This window comes from Alligator mississippiensis, chromosome 8 (genome assembly GCF_030867095.1).
Source record: "Alligator mississippiensis isolate rAllMis1 chromosome 8, rAllMis1, whole genome shotgun sequence".
Classification (NCBI taxonomy): domain Eukaryota; kingdom Metazoa; phylum Chordata; order Crocodylia; family Alligatoridae; genus Alligator; species Alligator mississippiensis.
In genome coordinates this window covers 63,850,788-63,869,844 of record NC_081831.1, presented here as the reverse complement: position 1 = coordinate 63,869,844, position 19,057 = coordinate 63,850,788, and the positions used below count along the sequence as shown (strand labels likewise).

General features: G+C 45.6%; 1 protein-coding gene and 1 long non-coding RNA gene across 9 annotated transcripts in view; one reads left to right on the top strand and one right to left on the bottom strand.

Moving 5' to 3' along the window:
• ARHGEF9 (Cdc42 guanine nucleotide exchange factor 9) overlaps window positions 1-14,850 on the bottom strand; it is a 351,467-nt gene extending 336,617 nt beyond the window's left edge. For 6 of the 8 annotated variants that reach the window (XM_019487852.2, XM_019487853.2, XM_019487851.2 and 3 more), the window contains exon 1: window positions 14,733-14,850. The gene's annotated coding sequence lies outside the window, so the exon portion shown is untranslated. Of the gene's footprint in view, window positions 1-14,067; window positions 14,364-14,732 lie in introns of those variants that run through there. The other 2 variants (XM_019487856.2, XM_059732789.1) reach the window with 2 other exon arrangements.
• LOC109283251 (uncharacterized) lies at window positions 14,417-16,214 on the top strand. The gene is made up of 2 exons (XR_009463989.1): window positions 14,417-14,604; window positions 15,729-16,214. It is a non-coding gene; the product is annotated as an uncharacterized LOC109283251 (long non-coding RNA).
• The last annotated feature ends 2,843 nt before the right edge of the window (window positions 16,215-19,057 follow it).

Genomic DNA, 19,057 nt, shown 5'->3' with positions numbered 1-19,057 from the left:
GAAGACAAAGGGCAGAAAAGTAGGGGTGGGGAGGGGAGGGAAGAGAAATGTAAGAGGTCAGGTCTGGCAGGTACCTGGGGAATCAGATGTCCGGCAGGTTGTAATGTGTCATAAATTCAATGTCTATATTGAGTCCCTGAAACACAGAAAATCGTCAAACAATTGCAACCCATGCTAGAAGAAGACCCATTTCTTAAAGAGATCTTTCCAGAACCACCCATCCTATCCTTTAAACAAGCACTGAACCTTGCTAACCTCATCACCAGAAGCAAACTCCCTATGACCCAAACTGCACTGAATGGATCCAGAGCATGCCAGGACAAGAAATGCAAAACCTGCCAACACATCTCCACCACCCACACAATAACTATACCCCACAACAGAACCATCACCATTCCTGGATCTTACAGCTGCACCTCCAGGAATGTTATATAGCGCATCCAGCGCACCAAATGCCATAATGGAAAATATGTCAGAGAAACCAAACAATGGCACACCAGCATGTATGCACACCGAAAATCTATCAAAGACAAGAATACCCAACTACCAGTCAGGGCACACTTCTCACAAGACAATCACTCCCCCTCCAACCTCTGACTTCTAATTCTCAAAGGGAATTCACAAAACATCTTTCATAGACAAGCCTACAAACTGCACTTCATAGTTCTACTGGATACAGAAAATCATGCACTCAATATAGACATTGGATTCATGACACATTACAACCTGCCTAATGTCTGATTCCCCAGGTACCTGCCAGATGCAACTTCTTACATTTTTCTTCCCTCCCCATTTGTCCCCTCCTCCCTCCTACTTTTCTGCCCTTTGTCCTCCTAATTTCCAGCTATTTCCTTTTTCACAGACATCCTCTTTACTACTTTGAATTACTACCACTGCACTGTCTCCCTTACTGTCTTTGACTTTTTCCCCCCTCCCTTCCCTGTTTTACCTTTTCTTTTCCTAATTTCTACCTATTTACATTCTCACTGACATCCTGTTATACTTTTAGCTTCTCTCATTCCTTGCAGTCTCAGAACAGCAGAGACTCCCTACGCCTGAAGAAGAGTGACTGCTTCTGAAAGCTTGCTAAGAACTTTTTCCAACTACTCAGTAGGTCTAATAAAAGATAGCACATCTACTCAAAGAACCATGCTTGCCTATGTCCTTAGACCAACACAGTGACAACCAAAAACCAATCACTGGAAGCAACTTTCAACCTTGCTTGAGCATCCAGAACAGATCTGCAATCAGGGATTCAGTCTGTGCCGTGTTTTATGCCAGTAATCTGACCATTGCAGAAAAAAGAAAACAGCCTACGAGGGGACACTATGAGCACCCTAAGCATCCTTAAGGCCTAAGCCCTCTGCCAACTGAAAACCTGCCACTGGCTTTAAAAGGAGTTGAGTAAAACCATAGGGTACTCAGCATCTAGCAGACATATAGGATCTTCTATCTTAACATTGCCCCTCAAAGAAACTGCATCTAAGTCAAAGGACTTCGGTCCCCCCAGCTACAGTAGAGATAATTTATACGCAGGTGGTTCACAACCTACTTGGCAGCAAATTGCCAAATTAAGAACAAGCTTCTCAGCTCTTTGCTACATCTCTTTTCTACATCAGAGGGTGCCACCTCTCTATTCAGCTGGAGCATATCAGTGGGCGCAAGCCGCTGATTAGAGAAATGGAAGGAGGCTGGGTAGATTTGTACCTTTATAGACTAAATCAGATGTACATTGAAAGAATGACTGCAGTAAACAGCCAGAGCACTGCAGTAATCCTACACAGCTGTTTGCAAGCCATACCCCCAATTATTTACCAAACCCCCATCTTTGCAGGGCAGGTAAGGAACCTATCCCCAAAGAATCAGGATTCTACTGTATTTCCTTCAGTAACCAAAGACATTTAATGAAAAAATGTTTCAGAATAGCTAACATGGGTGCACATTTGTGTTGCCTATGGGGCAACACTAAGAAGACATAACCTGCTTTATTTCCCCCCCCCCCCCGTCTCTTTAGAACTAGTATTGTTATTAAGTAGATCAGAAACAGGGCATCTGTGTGGTTGTAGGTTACTGTTACCTTTCAGAAGCCATTTTTTCACTACTGAAATGACATGCAGCTTACAGGTATATGGCATTGCCATACCAAATAGTGCAAGGCCCCATTCAGAGCCTGGATTACAGTAGTTTACACAGGCAGAGGGAACCAAAGATACTGCTAGCAGAGCTGAAATTCAAAAGTGATAAGTTATTTATTCTTTCAGCCCAGTGAGGGATATGTGGAAGGAACTAGAAATTAGGGAAAGAAAAAAGGGAAAGAAAGTGATAAACTCCAAGTCACATGGATAATGGATAGTAACATAGATGGAAAGGAATGTGTTCCAGTGAGGTGGGAATAGAAGGTGGACATCAATTGTACGTCTGTACGTACGTGTTTAGGCAGTACTTACTGTAGCGATAAAAGTTAGAGACATTCCCTAATGTAGAAGATTTGGGAACTGGGAGATGGTCCCTCAGTTAGGTAATAGTTGTTAGTAAAAGAGAGAGAAAGGGTCTGCAGAGGTTGCGTTCTGCTCCACAATAAACTGTGCTTAGTTCTTCTCATTCATTGTACGACAGTATTTTCCTTGGAAATGATATAATACCAACATATATGCACCACTGTCTCCAACCACAGAACTATTAAACTTTCCTCTCGAGCCTGATCTAGACACATACATGATGAAACTGTGCTGCAAATGCTTGCCAAGCCCACCTACAAGTATCCACTCTGCAGAGCTGCACGCAACCCATGCCCATACAGCTGTCCTGCAATGACACAAAGAATAGGCCCCTTTACGTGCACTGGGGCCACTGGACACTCTCATACTCATAATATGCCCACAACAAAGGAAACATGAGTCAACTACAGTTGTCCTGCTAACACTGGCTGACTATCAAAGCAGATGCAGAAGAACCAGAGTGGAATACACTGGGAAAGTAAAAGATACCAGGGTACTGAAGGAACTGGACACCATTGACCTTATTCCTTCTAAGTAAGTTAATAGGACGTCTGTGCTCACTATTACCTTTCAGGTTCCTGCTTATGCTCTTCTGGCCTGGTTCATGAAGCCTAACCCCAATATCAGAGTGCTTGGTAGAAGATTTACTTACATACTAGGCACATCTACATGTACATTAATGGACTTTAGTTAACGAGCATCAAATCTAGTACCTATGGGCATTTATAAATGTGCTCCAGGAGGGGGAGGGGAGGGCACTTTAATTGGAGCAACTTCAAGAGCCACTCTAATTAAAGTGCCTGGAGCATCATGCATATCAGTGTCCCTATGTTGAAAAATGGCAGCAGGGGCACTTTAACTAAAGCTCATTCAACAAGCCTTAGTTAAAGCATCCCTACTGCCATTTTTCAGTGACACTGATACACATGACACTGGAGTCTGCTGAAGCCCGGTAATTATCATGCTCCAGCAGAGTCCATTAATTGAGTCTGCTCCAACACTCTGTAATTACCGCACATTGGAGCAGCCTCACTGCACATCTATGGGCACCCTCACTGTGAGGTACTAAAATGTGCATTAGAGTCTTAAACACATGGTCTTTAGTTGATGTGCATTAAGTGATACTTAATGCCCATTAGTCTATTTAAGGCACATTAACTAAATAGCAAGGGGGGGGGAGTGGTTTAGTGAAGCTTTAATGTGCATTATAATAGGCTAATGCGCATTAAAGCACATGTGTAGATGTGTGAGTAATTACAAAATGGTAGTGGTTATACTGCCCAGGCTTTAGCTGTATTTTCACTGCATTTTGATCAGGTCAGAACCTACCTTAAAGAGAAACTTGCGCTCTATCCTATACCCACAACAGGTGGATAGGCATGCCAAAACTGGCTCAAAACACTTAATCAAAGGCATAACAGCTTTGTGAAAGGCCCCTGGGTAGTTAAGTTATAAGCTAGTTAAGATAAGTCTGCAAAATAGGTATAGCCAATTGCATCAGTTCCACTAAGTGACTAAAATAATTTATTTTACCTCAGTTTAGTTAAATGGATGCTGCTTTCAGTGTGGATAAAAATTTAAACAAAATGCTAGTAATTTTACAAGCATAAGCAACTTAAACTAATGAATACATAAAGAAGCCAGTTTTAAACCAATGTAATAATATCTACACATAGAGGCTGCATCAGTTTATCTTGGAAGCTTCCACTACTGGATTATAACGGCCGCACAATTCATCGTCATGGAGCCAGACTGCTGGGAGGAATTCTCTGGGGCTTTCACGGAGCAGTGATGACACATAACTTGGACACGGTGTTTGAAAAAGCCCTGGGAATATGTTGCCCCGGTGTGACACCAGCTAAGGAATGTCATGCATGCAGCTTCCACTTGTTCCACCTGCCCTGCACTGGTGCCTTCTCTAGTTTGGGACACCAGCCAAAAAAAATGAAAGTCCCAAAAGACAGGGCAATCAGACCAGGACTGAGAGCAGGCTCCTGCAACAAAGGTACATTATCAGATCCTCAGCGGAGACAAACCTCTGTTTTGGCCAATGCATAAGCAATATCCCAAAAGCCATACATCAGGCTAACCACAGGGACTGCTGCATATTTGGATTATAGGACAGCATCTCGGCTAGGGACAGACATTACATATAAACTGGTTTAAGTGATCAGAAACTGGTTTAAATCTGTAACAGAACAGATGTTCATGCACATAAACGAGTTTGAAAATGACTGAAACCAGTTTTAGATAAATCTGGTTGAATGTAGTATCAGACTTAGCTGATTTGGGTCAAACCGGTTTATGCAATGTCTGTCCCAGACCCCTTCCTGGTTTAAGTTAAACCAGAGTCCCCCAGCACCCCAGATGCTTTGCAGCCCTGGGCAGGGCTCTGCTCCAGCCCAGCAGGGCTGGCCCTGCCCCTCTTTTCCCTGGCTGGAGCTCTGGCAGAGACTACAGGTACAGGGGGGTCTGCCTGGCTTCCATCCTGCTCCCTCCCCACCACCATTCCCTGCTCAAGCAGGGATTCCCCCTCCCCTCTGCCTTACACAGACACCTCTCAGCATTAGCTAGCATATCACATGCTGGCTATGGTCCATGCTGTAGGAGACAGGACATTGTTGACTTAGGGCTTTTTGGAGCTAATCAACAGGTAGCTGGTAATGTCCCTCCATTCCTTCCTTGGAAAAAGTTGTTTAAGAAGAGCTTGAACTAATGAGAGACGCTTTGGTTTTGTTGACGGGCTGATAAATGTTAACAACTCCCTGTGAACTCCCTGCTGTGTAACTAAATGCCCTGTTATCAACTCCCTGCTGGCTCCCTCCTGGTCAGGAGCAGCAAGGGGGGGGGGGGGGACGACCCCTTCCCTAATCACAGCATCCTGCAGGGCCTGGCCACAACCCCCCACATCATCAGCTCAGCACTAGGGAAGGGAAGGGAAAGCTGCTTTAACGCCCCACCCAGCTTTTAGCCTGAGCCACTGCAAGCATGTGCCTGCATTTCCTCAGTCCAGAGGGGATGTCTGTATTGTTACAAACTGGTTTAGCTTAGTTAGGTTAGACTAACCTGCAGAGATTGAATCAATTCAGGCTCAGGCTTTGTGAATGTCTGTCCCTAGCCTTAAAGTTGTGGAAATGGTGCTATCAGCGTCATCTATTCAATCTAGACTTTTTACAATCCTAGTCAATAGAGAATAAATCACATGAATTTACATAGAATCTCTCTCTAGGATGTATCATGACATGTTACAATCTTTCTCTTAGCTCCATTACACTCCTGCAATGTAAATATTACCCCTCATCCAAGAGTAAACTGAGGCACAGGCAAAGTAATAAGATTTCCTCAAAATCATGCAGTAAGTCAGTAGCAGCGCCAAGTGCTGACTCCCAGTCAGGTGATTTAACAAGAGTGCACTGACTCCCCTCTTTGCCTAGTGCTGGAATTCAACTGTCTAAGGACCAAGTGCAGAATATACCTTAGAAGACTTCCGTTTGGATTCAACTGGAGAATTTTGCCCTTGCAATCCAGGTTATAATCTCTACAATGTTATGACATTCAAAGGTAGGTGTCTTTATACTTAAAGCCAAACACGGAGAATTCATTGCATTGGTGCTTGTGTGACCACTGTTCTTCTCTTAGTCTGGTTTGGCTGCTCTGTATCAAGGCTCATGCAGGACCATACAAAGTTGCAGAAGCCATAGGATTTTAATTTCAGACCATAAACTGGTTCCAGTTTCCCTTCAACTTTCTGTGAGCCTGGAAGACTCCTTTGAGAAAGCATATCAAATTTATACTTAAACTGGGGGATTCAGGGTTTCATTGCAAACATCTGATGCGCACAAATCTACTCTAACTCAAAGCTGGGCCCGAACCAGACCCCAGATCCAGACATCTTTGGAGTCTGGGGTCTTTCAGAATTGCATGCCAGCCTTAGTCCAAGGACTTCACAGCATCCTGTCAAACTGCAAAACATTTTCATAGTAAAAGCAAAAGCTGTACCCTACTCTTGAAAGTCTGCCCTGCACAATAGAACTGTTGTAATAATGGACTCCACGCAACTACAATTTCCTGTACAACAAAGCATGCCAGAGTCAGCAAGGAACTCTATTAGTAATTTTCCACGGTGACAAGAAAGGCAGCATTACAGCAAGGCAGGGTAACTGCAAGGTTCCTGGAGACACCAGTTCTATAGCTATAGATGTCAAAGAGGAAAGGGGCTCTATGATGAAGTCCAGTCCAGAATAAACAGCTCTGGTAGACAAAAACAAAAGCCATTCAGGCTGGAAACGTGTGGATAATTAATTACCACACTCAGCATTTTGGAACATCTGGATGTGGCACTCTCTCACGGATATTCCACTACTTAACACAATCTTTGTGAAAACGTTTGGCAAGAGAAGCCATATCTTGATTCTTTTATAGTATCCCTGTCATGGCCAATGGGGAACATCTCTATGAACATAATCAGGCAGATCCTAATCTCAGCCACACTTGTGTAAAACTGGATTAACCTCATCGCTTTCTTTCATGACCCTGAAATCAGAACCAGGGCCCTCTTTGTAAGTTAAGGACAAACACCCAATGTACCATCCTTGGGCACAATAAATAGGCAGACCTAAGGACAATGCAGGTCCAGGCACGTAAAGTTCCATCATGATTCAAGCCAAATCAAATGAGTGGGTGGGGAATGCTTTAAACACTAGTAACCCCACTACACCAGCTGCACAAGAATCATAAAGACTACGAGCAGAAAGGGGAGCGGGCTTTGTTTCACTATCCAAGCTGAGTAGGAAAAAAAAACAAAACCCCTTTCAAAAACCCTTTAGGCATCAAGACTGGGTTTGATATTTAAAGAGCTCCAGTTTGGAAATGTAGGGCATTAATAGTAAAATTGGAAAAGATGTAGGTTAACAACAAGGTTTTGATATTGCCAAGCCCTGCTCCAAGCTCCATGCTGTCTGGGGAGTTTTCTCCAATACCACCCTACTGTGCTATTTTAGCAGGAGAGTCCCGAGCTAAGGGCCTTTGAGCTATGAAAGTGCATGATGCAGTTCTGCAGTCTGCCACCCTCTGACACCACCACAGGATAGGGATTAATTCTTGCTGTATCTTTCCATGCAATATGGGCCAATTCCTCACACATGTAGGGTTTTGTATTCTGCCTGTCACGGTGCCATCTGAGCCCTGCAAGTAAGAGGATCATTATATCAGTAAGCCTAACGGGCATCACACATCCCACCAATATTCAACTCCCTTTTCTTGCTAGTCCCCGACAGGACCCTCCTACAGTAAGTAGGTGTTTCCACAGTCTGTAGCTCATGTGCATGACCATCCGAGGTAACGTGTGTCTGTACCTCTGGCTGTATTCAGAGTAACTTGGCATTCTGAGCTCTGGCCCATCAATAAGTTTACCCAACATATGTTTTCCCAGCTCTCCAGCAGGCAGTTCTGCAGAACTGCTCCAAGTTGATGTATACCATGGATTGATCAGTGTTCAATGATGGATTTAGCAGCCAGGCCACAAAAGCCACCTCTCAGCTCTGTCCAATGCAAAAAGTTAGAGAAGAAGAGACCTATTAGGCATGCCAGCACCCACCTTGTCTGAAAAGGGGAAAAATCATGGGGAAGAGTACTTTGCTGTTTGATGTGCTACTGTATTTACATAACCAATGCTGGCAAAGCAGAATTAGCTTGTCTAAAAGTATCCAGCTTAGATTCTTGGAAGTCTGACTGCAAAAGGCATCAAAGGGTTCTTCTCGCGTGGTAATCACTTCCCTAGCAGCCTAGGTCATCCCTCTCTGGACTTGCAGAGACCTCAGTGCTCCTATCAGGAAGAACAAGGCCCCATCCTCCTGAACTTGGCTTGGCAACACATCCATACCACCCCTGCAGCCTTGTGAATTCAGGTCATAGCTCCTGGAACCAACCCAGTCTAAATCACTCACCACCATATTCAGCAATTGATTCGAAAGTGGCTGGAGAGCCCAAGTGTTTTTGAACCAGGTCAGACAGGCTGTTGAGAGCGTGGACACCTTCTGCCATTGCCCCCAGCTTATAACTGATATATTACAGAACTGAAAATCTTCAGACTAGAGAGAATATTGACTAGGAATCAACACTGTCAAAATTGATATTACTCAAATTGTACCTCCTGGACCATAAATGCCTTTTATAACTTATGTGCAACTCTGGACAAAAGTGCTATCAACTTTTTTTCACTGAATGTCAAGGGCAGCCACTGATTTTGAAGGGAACAGTCTATCAGTGCTAGGGGGAGCCTAGGGTCATCCATAACTAGTTAACACACAACTAAGATTATAGACCGTTTCAGGCTTAATACTAGGAAAAACTTCTTCACAGTCAGAATGTCCAGACTGTGTAATAAACTCCTTACAGAGGTGATGCAATGACCTACCCTGGAAATCTTCTAGAAGACACTGGACGGTCATCTCACTGGGGTCACCTGACCCCAGCTGTCTTTCCTGCCTAGTGCAGGGGGGCTGGACCCGATGATCTTGCATAGTCCCTTCCAGCCCCTTACAATCTATAAATCTTGCCTGCAGGGCCAAAAGGTTGAACACACTGACCTATAGGTTCCCCACTGTATGCATCCTTTGGGCACAGATCCTCAGTCCCACAAGGTCCAGGCAGAGTGCAATTAGCTCCAGCCACGTTCTTGACAGGATCAGATTTTGTAGCTCACTGTCAGGATCCAGAAAGATTCTGTGATAAAAGAACAGCTTAGCAGCAGCCTGTTCTAGAGTCTCACCTCACAGCGCTCCCCAAGAAGAGAAGAGCACGTCTTACTCTGAGTGGGGCCGTGCACTTGGCAGTAGCAACATTCCAGATGTGTGCGCCAGATGTTCCCTGCTGTTTTGTTTCATGACGTTTAAAGTCCCCCTAGGTCATCACTACAGTTTGGCACAAGCCTGATCCTGAAAAGTCTCACTGGTGTTAAGCAGCATTATACCACTTGAGTACAGTATAGGCACTGCAATCAGACCCATGTAGGTGGCTCCCAGGTAAAAAGGCTAAGGGTACCATACAGCTAAACCAAACTCAAAGGATTGGCATTTGGTCCTTTTCTCCCCAAGCCCTTCAGAAGCTGAGAGAATTCCAGGGACTGGAAAAAGAAAGCAAATTCCTCCTGCCTAAAAAAAAAAAAAAGCAGCACCAATGAGAGTCACATCCGGACATTTGTAAGCACAGGGTAGGTCACCACAGTGCAAGTCCTAGAGTGGGTAGGAAATGGGCTAGGGAAGGATTTCAGGGGGCAAAACCCCAAAAGGAACAAAAAAGTCTGTGCCGTTTGCTAAGGGCAAAGGCAGCATTTGCTTAACCATTTATTTCTGGCTTGGGTCAAGATGGGCCACAAGCAAAGTTCTCGGGAGGCGTTTCAAATGGAAGAACCCTGATGTGAACTGCCAGGAGATCTATGGAGCCTCTGTATGCAGCTTGTGCCACATCCTCTCTTTCATGTGCCAACAGCAAAGAAAAGCTATTGGTAAGAACATTGCAGCACTACATAAAGATCTGTGAACAAAACCTTGATCAAAGCAGCCATTCACTGGCAGGCATCTGGGAAATGTATTTTAAATGGCTTCATAAAAAGTAAATACCACTTAGTTTCTTTATTGTTTATGGGCAGAGGGTGAATTGTAAGGAGTGGTATGGTAACTGGCACTTCTGGATTCACTGGCCGGTGCATTCAAATCTGAAGGCTCCACAGACTATAATTCCTTCCTGGACAATAACCTAAGGGGGTCATTTTGCCTGAAAGAGGAAAAGGAAGTTTACTACACTTCATATGCAACTGAAAATCCCCCCAAGCAGAAGCCTGCAGGCATTCGTCACAGAGAAGTGTGGTGATTTCCATATCTGGATTGCTGCCTGTTAATCATCAAACGGAGACCAACAAAGTGTTTTCATCTGCAGCTGACATGCTTTGCAATGTTTATAAAATGCTCCCTTACAGTGATAACTGGAGTTTATGGGCCTTATGTTAAAAGAGCAAAGATACAGTAAATCTGTTAATTACAAGAAAATTAAAGGCTTTCTCTTACAATGCCAGTGTCCAAAATTTCAGCAATGAGCAGAGGTAAGCTTCTGGTTTTCAACCTGTAAGAAGGAGCCCCATTTAAAAAAAAAAAAAAAAAAAAGGATGATAAAAATACTCATGGCCCCAGCTCTCCCATAGATCCACGCATCTCCGTGCACCTGCAGGACCCCCTCTGACCCAGAAAGTCCAGAGAAACATGACAAATCCTAAAAAGCAAAATCTAAAGCTTTGCCATGCTTCCTTGGCAACAAGCCACCTTATGGGAGATCTAAATTCAAATCCCAGCCTTTGTTTCTCTCTGCTTGGGTTGGCAGGGATCTTGTACATCAGGGAGGACACCGCAGAAGAAGCTCTTTCAGCTCTCAGGGGGAAATAACGGACATCCAGCTGGCTGACCAGAGGCAGCATGAACTGAGCTCCACACCAAGGTCATTTTCTGTGTCTACCCCCTGCCAAGGTAAAGACAATCAAAAGGCAATTATCCTGCACATTCGGACTTTCTATTAGGAAATAGCAAGCAATGAGTCGTAGAATTTCTCTATGATAATGGAGTCTTATAGGGGACTTTTGGAATCAGCAATCGCCCTGAATAAAGAGAATGGCACTACATGGACACAGAACAGAGAAAAGAATTAGCACCTCCTGGTGTCGGCACCCTAAGTGCCACATACCACTGCAAACAGGCTCAAAAGATACTCAGTGCCAGAGCCACCCAAACATGGAAAAAGCCCTACCCATTTTATCATATTATTGCAGGATTTTTTATTTGAGGCTACGTTCCATTTTTCATGGATTGCTCTTTTTATTTGCCCCCTTTTTCTTTCCAAAAGATTAGATGTAAATAAGAATCAAGTTTAGTAAATGACTAGGACTAGGGCATCAGCTGGCAACTTTTTAAGGCTGCAGGCCAAACCGACCCAGTCCAGGTGGGAGGAGAAAGGTGCTAGGACTTTTCCCAGTGGCAGCAGGGAGAAAATGACTCCTGCTGAAGCCCCCGCTCAAATGCTGCCAAAGTCCACATCTGCAAGCTTCACAGGTAATACTACCACAGACAATCTGGTCCACTCGTGATCTGCTACACAAGATCAGCTTCCTACTGCACCAGCCAGCAGATGAAATTTTGATCCAACTGGAGACAATGGCCAATCTCCCATTGATTTCAACAGATCTAGACTCACTCAGCATTTTTAAACTCTCAACACTTCTAGGTGCAATTTCCTTGCATGAAACAATGCTTTCTTTTCCTTTGCTCCTCCTCTCTACACACACATGCCCAATGCGCACATACTTGTCACATGTACCTGCTTCTTCCTCCTTGCAGACAGCTTTTCCTGGTGGTTCAGGTTGATGTGTTGGTGGTATTCTGTCTAGTGAACAACTGCCAGCAACCGCCACCACTTCATGCAAACAGCGTGAAAGCAGCAGTAGCCTGGAGTGCTTGCAATGGGACTTCAAAGTAGGTTTGTTCCAATAAGACGGCACAACAGCAAAGGAACCAAAATAAATGCCATCCATTAGGGCACCTTTTCAGAAATTATTGACCTCCCAGAAAAGCACTGCTTGAAAATGGTAAGAGTCAAGAAAGCTGCTATCTCCAGCCCATCTAATGAGAAGCAATAAAACAAGACCTCCAAACAGCAAAGCAACACAGTTCAGAATCAGAGCAGTACATTGGAGAGAGCTCTCTGCTCAATTGATTACCCTTCCCCCAACCTCAAGAATTGCTTCTCACAGTATATTCCCCACTGCATTATCTAGTCTGGTTTTATAGGTCTTGGGTGATGGAGCTCCCAACACTCTCAAGTACTGGATTATTTCAAGCAGGAAAATGTCTCACTCCAAGATAAACCCTCACGCCATGCAATCCTTTAAATTCATTTACTGGATTTGGGAATACTTGAATTTTTTAGCATTATATTGCAATAAGGAAGAAAGCCCAGGAAAGCAAAGGTTCAGCATTACAGCCCAAATCTATGCATTCATTTGATGGTCAAATTCCAATCAGGTGAGCAGTCCCACCAGGGGTCTATCCAGAGGGGCTGCACTAGTGCACTTACCCCTCTGATTCCTGCTCCATCCAAAGTTTAAAACCAACTGCCTGGCAGCGGCAACAAACAGCATTTCTAGTCAGGCAGTGCTAAGGAAGTCAATTGACTTCATGGCTCTTTATAATCTACTTGGCCCCTTGTAAACTCTTCATTCCACAAGTGTGGACCCTCTCTTCTTTTTAACGATCTTGATATTCCAGCAATCAAGCTAGCCTTTGTTCTGTAATTCTGCTGTGTGTTCACTGCTCCTGGTGTTGAAACTCCTATTTCACAGCCCTGCAGATTGTTTTTAATGCATTCCAATAAAAGTCACTTTTGTTTTTGCTTCAATGTTAAACTGCATAACACAGCCCCATGTCCTGAGCATGTTAGTAAAGTTTCTAGTTTATTTTTAACTTGCAAAAAATGTGTGCTGTTTTATATGTGATGAGGCACCTTGGCATCTGCACCCCCTTTCCAAAATTCTAGATCCACCCATGAATCCCCAGACTTCAGTCAGATTCCATGCAAGCAGAACTGCAAAAGGAGTCCTGCCATAAGTCTCTAGCCAGACTACATCACAGCTGAGCCTCATTGGCTTATTTTAATTGAGATTAAAAAAAAATGCCAAATCTCTCTCCATTTCCTTAGAGCCAATCACTCAAGATATCAGGGAGGGAGTGACCAACATTCCATGAATACTTGATTTAACACTTACAGCAAGTTTAGACCTAGTTCACCATTATCAAGTATACAAGTTTTAATCGCCTGCAATCAGCCACCTCTGGGATCTGTGAAGCATTAATGTTCGTCCTGCAGACCAGCCTAGTTTAAAAATAGAAACTTGCTGACTTCCTTGCAAAAACTGGTAAATAAATCAAGAAAGAGTGTCAGTCATTCCCGGAGGAAAATTAGTAAACCTGGTCTTAAAAATGCCTGCTCCTCCCAGGTTTAGTAGTTATGCTTGGAAAGATCAAAGTATAAAAGGTGTAAAACCAAAGCACACATCTAGAGGTCTGACTGTGTCCAACAGGGACCTAATCCTATAAACATTACTCATGTGAGTCAATCCTACTCAAGCAAGTGGTCCCATCGGTTTTAATTGGGATGAGTAATAGGAGTAAGGACGGTAGGGTTTGAGCCCCAAGACACAAATCCAAAAGTCTGTTGCAATGTTGCCCCGGACTTCAGACCAAATCCTCAGTGCATAACAGAAGTCCTGATTCTACATCAGTGTCACTCATAACGAGCCCCATTTCAGCCTGTAGAGCTCTACAAAGACACAGAGATTTAACTAGGATCTGGCCAGTCTAGGAAGCGCCTTTTTCAATGAGGAGAAAAAAAAAAAGTTACTCTCTCAGTTATGAACATAAAGTGTCTCTGAGCTACACTGCTTTCTGCAGACACATACGAATTCTGCTCAGCGTGAGTCCGCTGAAAATTCAAATTACAGAGCACTAAAACTTTCTCGGCTTGCAGTTACCTGTTCCAGAGGCTGGCAGGATGCATCCCTTATTCTCTGTCAGACATGCAGCAAAAGCCATTCCCTTGCAAGCCTCCCTTTAAACGCGACTGAACTGCAATGATGCGGATGCCTACACGCCAGTCCAGCCTGGCTCCACAAACTCCAGCCGTCCAAGTAGCCCACCTGGGGATTACTTGGGTTAGTGAAGCCTGTAGGACGTGCCACAGGAGTGTGGTATTCCTGAAGGGTTTCATTCCTTGATATCAGCCCTGACTATACGTGAGCAGAGTAGATTAAACATCACCTCCCCACCCCCAAAAAATAAAAATAAATCCCCAGATCTTAAAAGCCACAGTCAAATTGGGCATCCTAGTCGCGGGCATACAGCAAAAGGCAGCGTGTGTGTAACCCGCTAGTCCCCTCCTGTCCTGTCCTGTCCTGTCCCACGCGGGAACCAACTCCGGGAGCACAAGGGGAAGGGATGGGGGAGGAAACAGCGTCTCGTCCCGAGACAGGGGCAGTCTGCGGGCCCAGGGCAGGGCTACAGGCGAGAAAGTGCGCGGGGCCGGACGGGGACGTGAGCCCACCCGAGGGGCCGGGGTGGGGGGCGGTTGTTGCGGGGCAAAGAGTTTGAGAAACTTGTGCCGGGGCCGCGGGCGGGCGGGCCGGGCGGGGAGACTCACCTGCCTGCTCGCGCGCGGCGCTCAGCCTCTGCCGGCCACACCTCCGTGGGCTCGGCGGCGGGGCGGCATCCCGCGGGCGTGGGCGGCGCGGGGCTGCCCGCGGAGGAGGAGCCGTGGCCCCGCGGGCTCCGGGGCTGGACGCGGGGTGCCGCCTGCCCTGCCGCCGACACAATGGGAGGAAGCGCCGCGCCGCGCCGCGCCGGCCCCGCCGCTGCCTGCCGAGCGCGCATCGCGGCTCTCCCCGGGGGAAACTGAGTCACGGGGCTCCCATGCACGGGGCTCGAGCCGGGTCAAACCCCAGTCGCTGCGGGGGGGCACCGAGGACTGGGTCCCCCACAGCAGGCGGATAGTAAGGGCCACATCCACGGGTCCCCGCTCGGCTCTGGTGTGGGCCTGGCCCTGGCTGCCTTGCTCCGAGGGCAGTGCGGGCCTGGCCCTGGCACTGTCCCCAGGGAGTCAGGAGCGCCGTGTGGAAGGCCAGGCACCTCCTGTTGTACAGGCACACGGACGTGGCGTGGCTCTGAGCGCGCTCCAGACCTGCTACCAGAAGGATGGAGAGAGGACATGGCCAAAGCCACTTGGCACGAAGACGCGGGGCACAGGATCTCCCAAGTCCCCCCTAGCGGGGAAGGGGGCAGTGACAGCGAGGGGGAGGAGGAGACCAGTGGAGCTGAGGACAGCGACAGTCCTCCGGCGGGAGCTGGGGGGACCGCGACGCGGACGACAGGTGAACTGAGGACGTGACCCTGCCAGCCCAGCGGGGATGAAAGGAAGGAGCTGCCTGGTCTGAAAGACCAGAGGTTGTTTGGGTGTAGCTCCTGAGGCAGATATTGTACCGGGTCCAGGTGGCCAGCGGGCCTTTGAAAGGGTACGCAGGATGCGAGGGTGTTGATTTATAACAGGTGAAGGTTTTCTTTGTGGAGTGATACTCGGAGTGTAGACATATATAACCTTATATTTCCCACCAAAAAAAGGTTTCTTCTGTTACCTCTTTAGGGAAACACGGCCTAGCTGCTTCCCAGAGACTGCCCAGTGGTTTCAACAAGCCTTCTCCTGGACTGTCCCTTGAGCACATTTATTCCAGGCTCCCACTTCATTTCTTCAGTGACAGGGCAGCAGCAGCAAACATGCAGGCTCCGTAAAGGCCTCCCAAACCAGTCCCTCCTTACTCACAACAGCAAAAGAAACACAGATCTAGACAAACAAATAGATAGGCGTTTTCCTGCCTCAGGTCCCTCATCACTCAGCACCTCACACAGAGGTGAGAGGCTCCATACCAGCTATGAACCGCCTGCCCAGAGGAGTTTTCCATCTATTGACTCCTCTGGGAAATCCTATGAAATATGAACTTTCATTTCTACCCAGGAGAACTTTACAATCTTTTCTCCAATGCCTGATGAAGGGTGCTCGTGCCTGAAAGCTTCCAATTAAAGACATCTTTTTGTAAAAATGTTGTTGGTCTCATAAAACACATCATCTCTACTACAAGCCCTGACTGCTTTTTCCTCTAGACCAATATGGCTACAACCTGGATACCGCATCACTCAGAAGCATTTGTTGGGTTTGGGGTAGAGCACTGAAGGGCATTCAGGGTTCCCTTCCTGAAGCACTGAGCTTCTCCAAACCATAGGCTTTCATTCTGACAACCACACAACAGCTTCTGCTCCTAGCCTGCAACTTGAGCCAGGGTCTCTCTCTTACTTTCCCTGTCTCTGAGGAAGGAGTTTTCCTTGTATAACTTCCCACCTCTTTGCCGATGACATATTCCCCCTTCGACCAGAGTTCCTCAGCAAGTGATCCGCTGTTTCATAGCAGCTCATCTTAGCACATACAGTTTTCTTACTTAGGCTACCACCTTTAACATATCAATTAACTGGCCCAGGCAGATCTGTTAAAAGGTCAATGAGTCTTAACAGTCCACTCAGGGCTACATCACACACAAACTGATTTCCTATTTCTGCCTCCAAGGAGTGTCTTTAGAAAGGGATCATCTTCCTTCCAGGGGTGTTAACTCCTTGAATTCAGGTAACAGGCAGCATAAGATTAAACTGGTAAACAGAGTCACACATTATATTTCATGAAGATAATGCTGAAATCTCTCACTGCACACCAAGGCAGGCCTTTTTGGAGCAAATATAAAATCCACAAAGGTTATCAATCCTGCTTTTACCTGTATTTCTGTTGGTGTGCATTTGCACTGAGAAATAAATGATCCTAGAGGAAACTGCAGAAATAACAACATTTTGTTTTAAAAAAACATCATTCTTTATAACTTCAAAAAATAACGGGGAGAATGAAAGTATTATTTAGGCAAAGAATAGCAATTTTAATTGCTGCCTTTTATTTAATGTAAATGTGAAGAGCCAGGTGGGTACCATAGAAATAGTATATGCTTAGGATAATAATAGGATAATCATGATTAAATAAAATTAGGATCATCTCTTCAATCATTCCCCAAAGTAGCAAAGCCTGCTGCATTTTCTACCCTGCTTTTTGATTGATTCCATGGATTTTAAATGCTTCATTTCACTATGCCCTGTAGACAGAGTGCAAGGCTTTAGCCAGACCTTTTACACCATCAAAACTATATGAAAGACTTTTCTAAGGATTAAAAATTAGCCATAGGAGACAGAGTGGTTATCCATTTATTAGCTCCTGTTCTTCTTTAGTGTTGGATTTAGTTTATGACTGAGGAAACTGCTATTCATCAGGTCAGCAGAATTCACAGTATCCATCCATTTGGTAGAGAAGGAAATATGACCAGGAAAGAAGACTGGTATTGAAAATGTGCATCCAGTCAAAAGCTCAGAGAGGTGGTAGGTGGCAGAGTACACACAAGAATCATTTGGTTTGTCTTCAAGAAGGGATGGTAGTTTGTTAATGTATGGGAGAAAGGCCTATAATGACTGCATTGGAAACAAGTACTTTACAATATCCCTCATGCAGGACTGCTGTACCTCAAGCCTGACCTCCAGAAAAGCTTCTGCTCCCATCTTGAAGCTTCACACACCCTGACACTGCACCTCAGTCAGGTTTTGCCTTGGCCTACTTTCCCCAGCCTCACCACTGTGCTGCCTTATCCACTGTACTGCACCCTTTGTCACTTTAGTCCTGAGCCCCACACAGGTCCTTCATGCAGGTCTGCCCTTCCTTGCACTTCTCCTAGCCCTGGCTATCCTCCCGTGCCTTTCAGTCCTGCTGCATCACAGAACTGGCATAGAAGTGACCAGCCTCCCAATTCAGCCACTGAAGTCAGTGGGTTGTAGGACATGCTAAATGTTTTGTTTCAAACCAGGCCATTAATAAGACCAAAACTTCACACTTAAGAGCGTCAACATGATTTACACATATCATCTGTTTAAAGAGTATTGCTTAATTGGACATGGAGAATCCTGTCTTTCATTATTCAGCCCCGTTTTGCTTCATTTGATGGAACTGTCTGAAAGCCAGTGTTTTCCCAGCAGCTTTGGTGCTTCTAGCCAGGTGGCACCAGCTGCAGCTCCTGTGAGCTACCCTGTCAAATCACTTGCCTTAGGCAATCATGCTCCCTCTTCCTCCTTGCCAAAGGCAGCCCCTCTCTCTCTTCTTATTGCCTTACTGATGAGTATTCTTAGTCCCAGCCCTTTCTCTGACCTAGCTGCAGTAGTGAACAGTTGAGTGCACCAAAGCAAAAGATGGATTCATATGCTGTTCTCACATGCTTGGCCTCTTCCCCCCTCCATTTCCCATACTGGTTCAACAATGGTACGCATGGCTGGCCAGTTTCTATTACTGGTGTTTATACAAGCACCAAGATTTTTTTAAAGCCTTACAAAAACTGCACCTACTGCAAAATAACATTACAAAACCTTCACCTTTGTCTGAATATTGGCGCAAGAGGAGAATTGAGGCTAGATCTTTTGCTGAAAAATGCTACCAAATAAATGCCCAGAAAGATAAACCATATAAATCACATACCACACATTCAGCTGTTCTCTGCACTACAGGGAAGCAGCACAGGGGCTTTCTTTGACCCCTGGATATCCAGAGGTCAAAAAAAGCTGTGCAAAAAAAAAAGTGGAGCAGCACACATGGAGGCAGCACATGCCACTCAAAAGTGGAGCCTGGCCAGCATACTCCAGCTGCAGCCAGACTCCAAGTGGCAGGATCACGACTGCTGCAGCCCCAGGAGGCCCCCAGGACCCCAGGTAAGTGCCCCACACCCCTTCAGTATCCCTGAGAGTCCAAGAAAAGTAAAGGTATTCCTGTCACAACTTCATAGTATCCTTTAGGTAAAAAATATAAAGAAAAATTCCACCATTCTTCCACCAGTGCTTTTATATTAT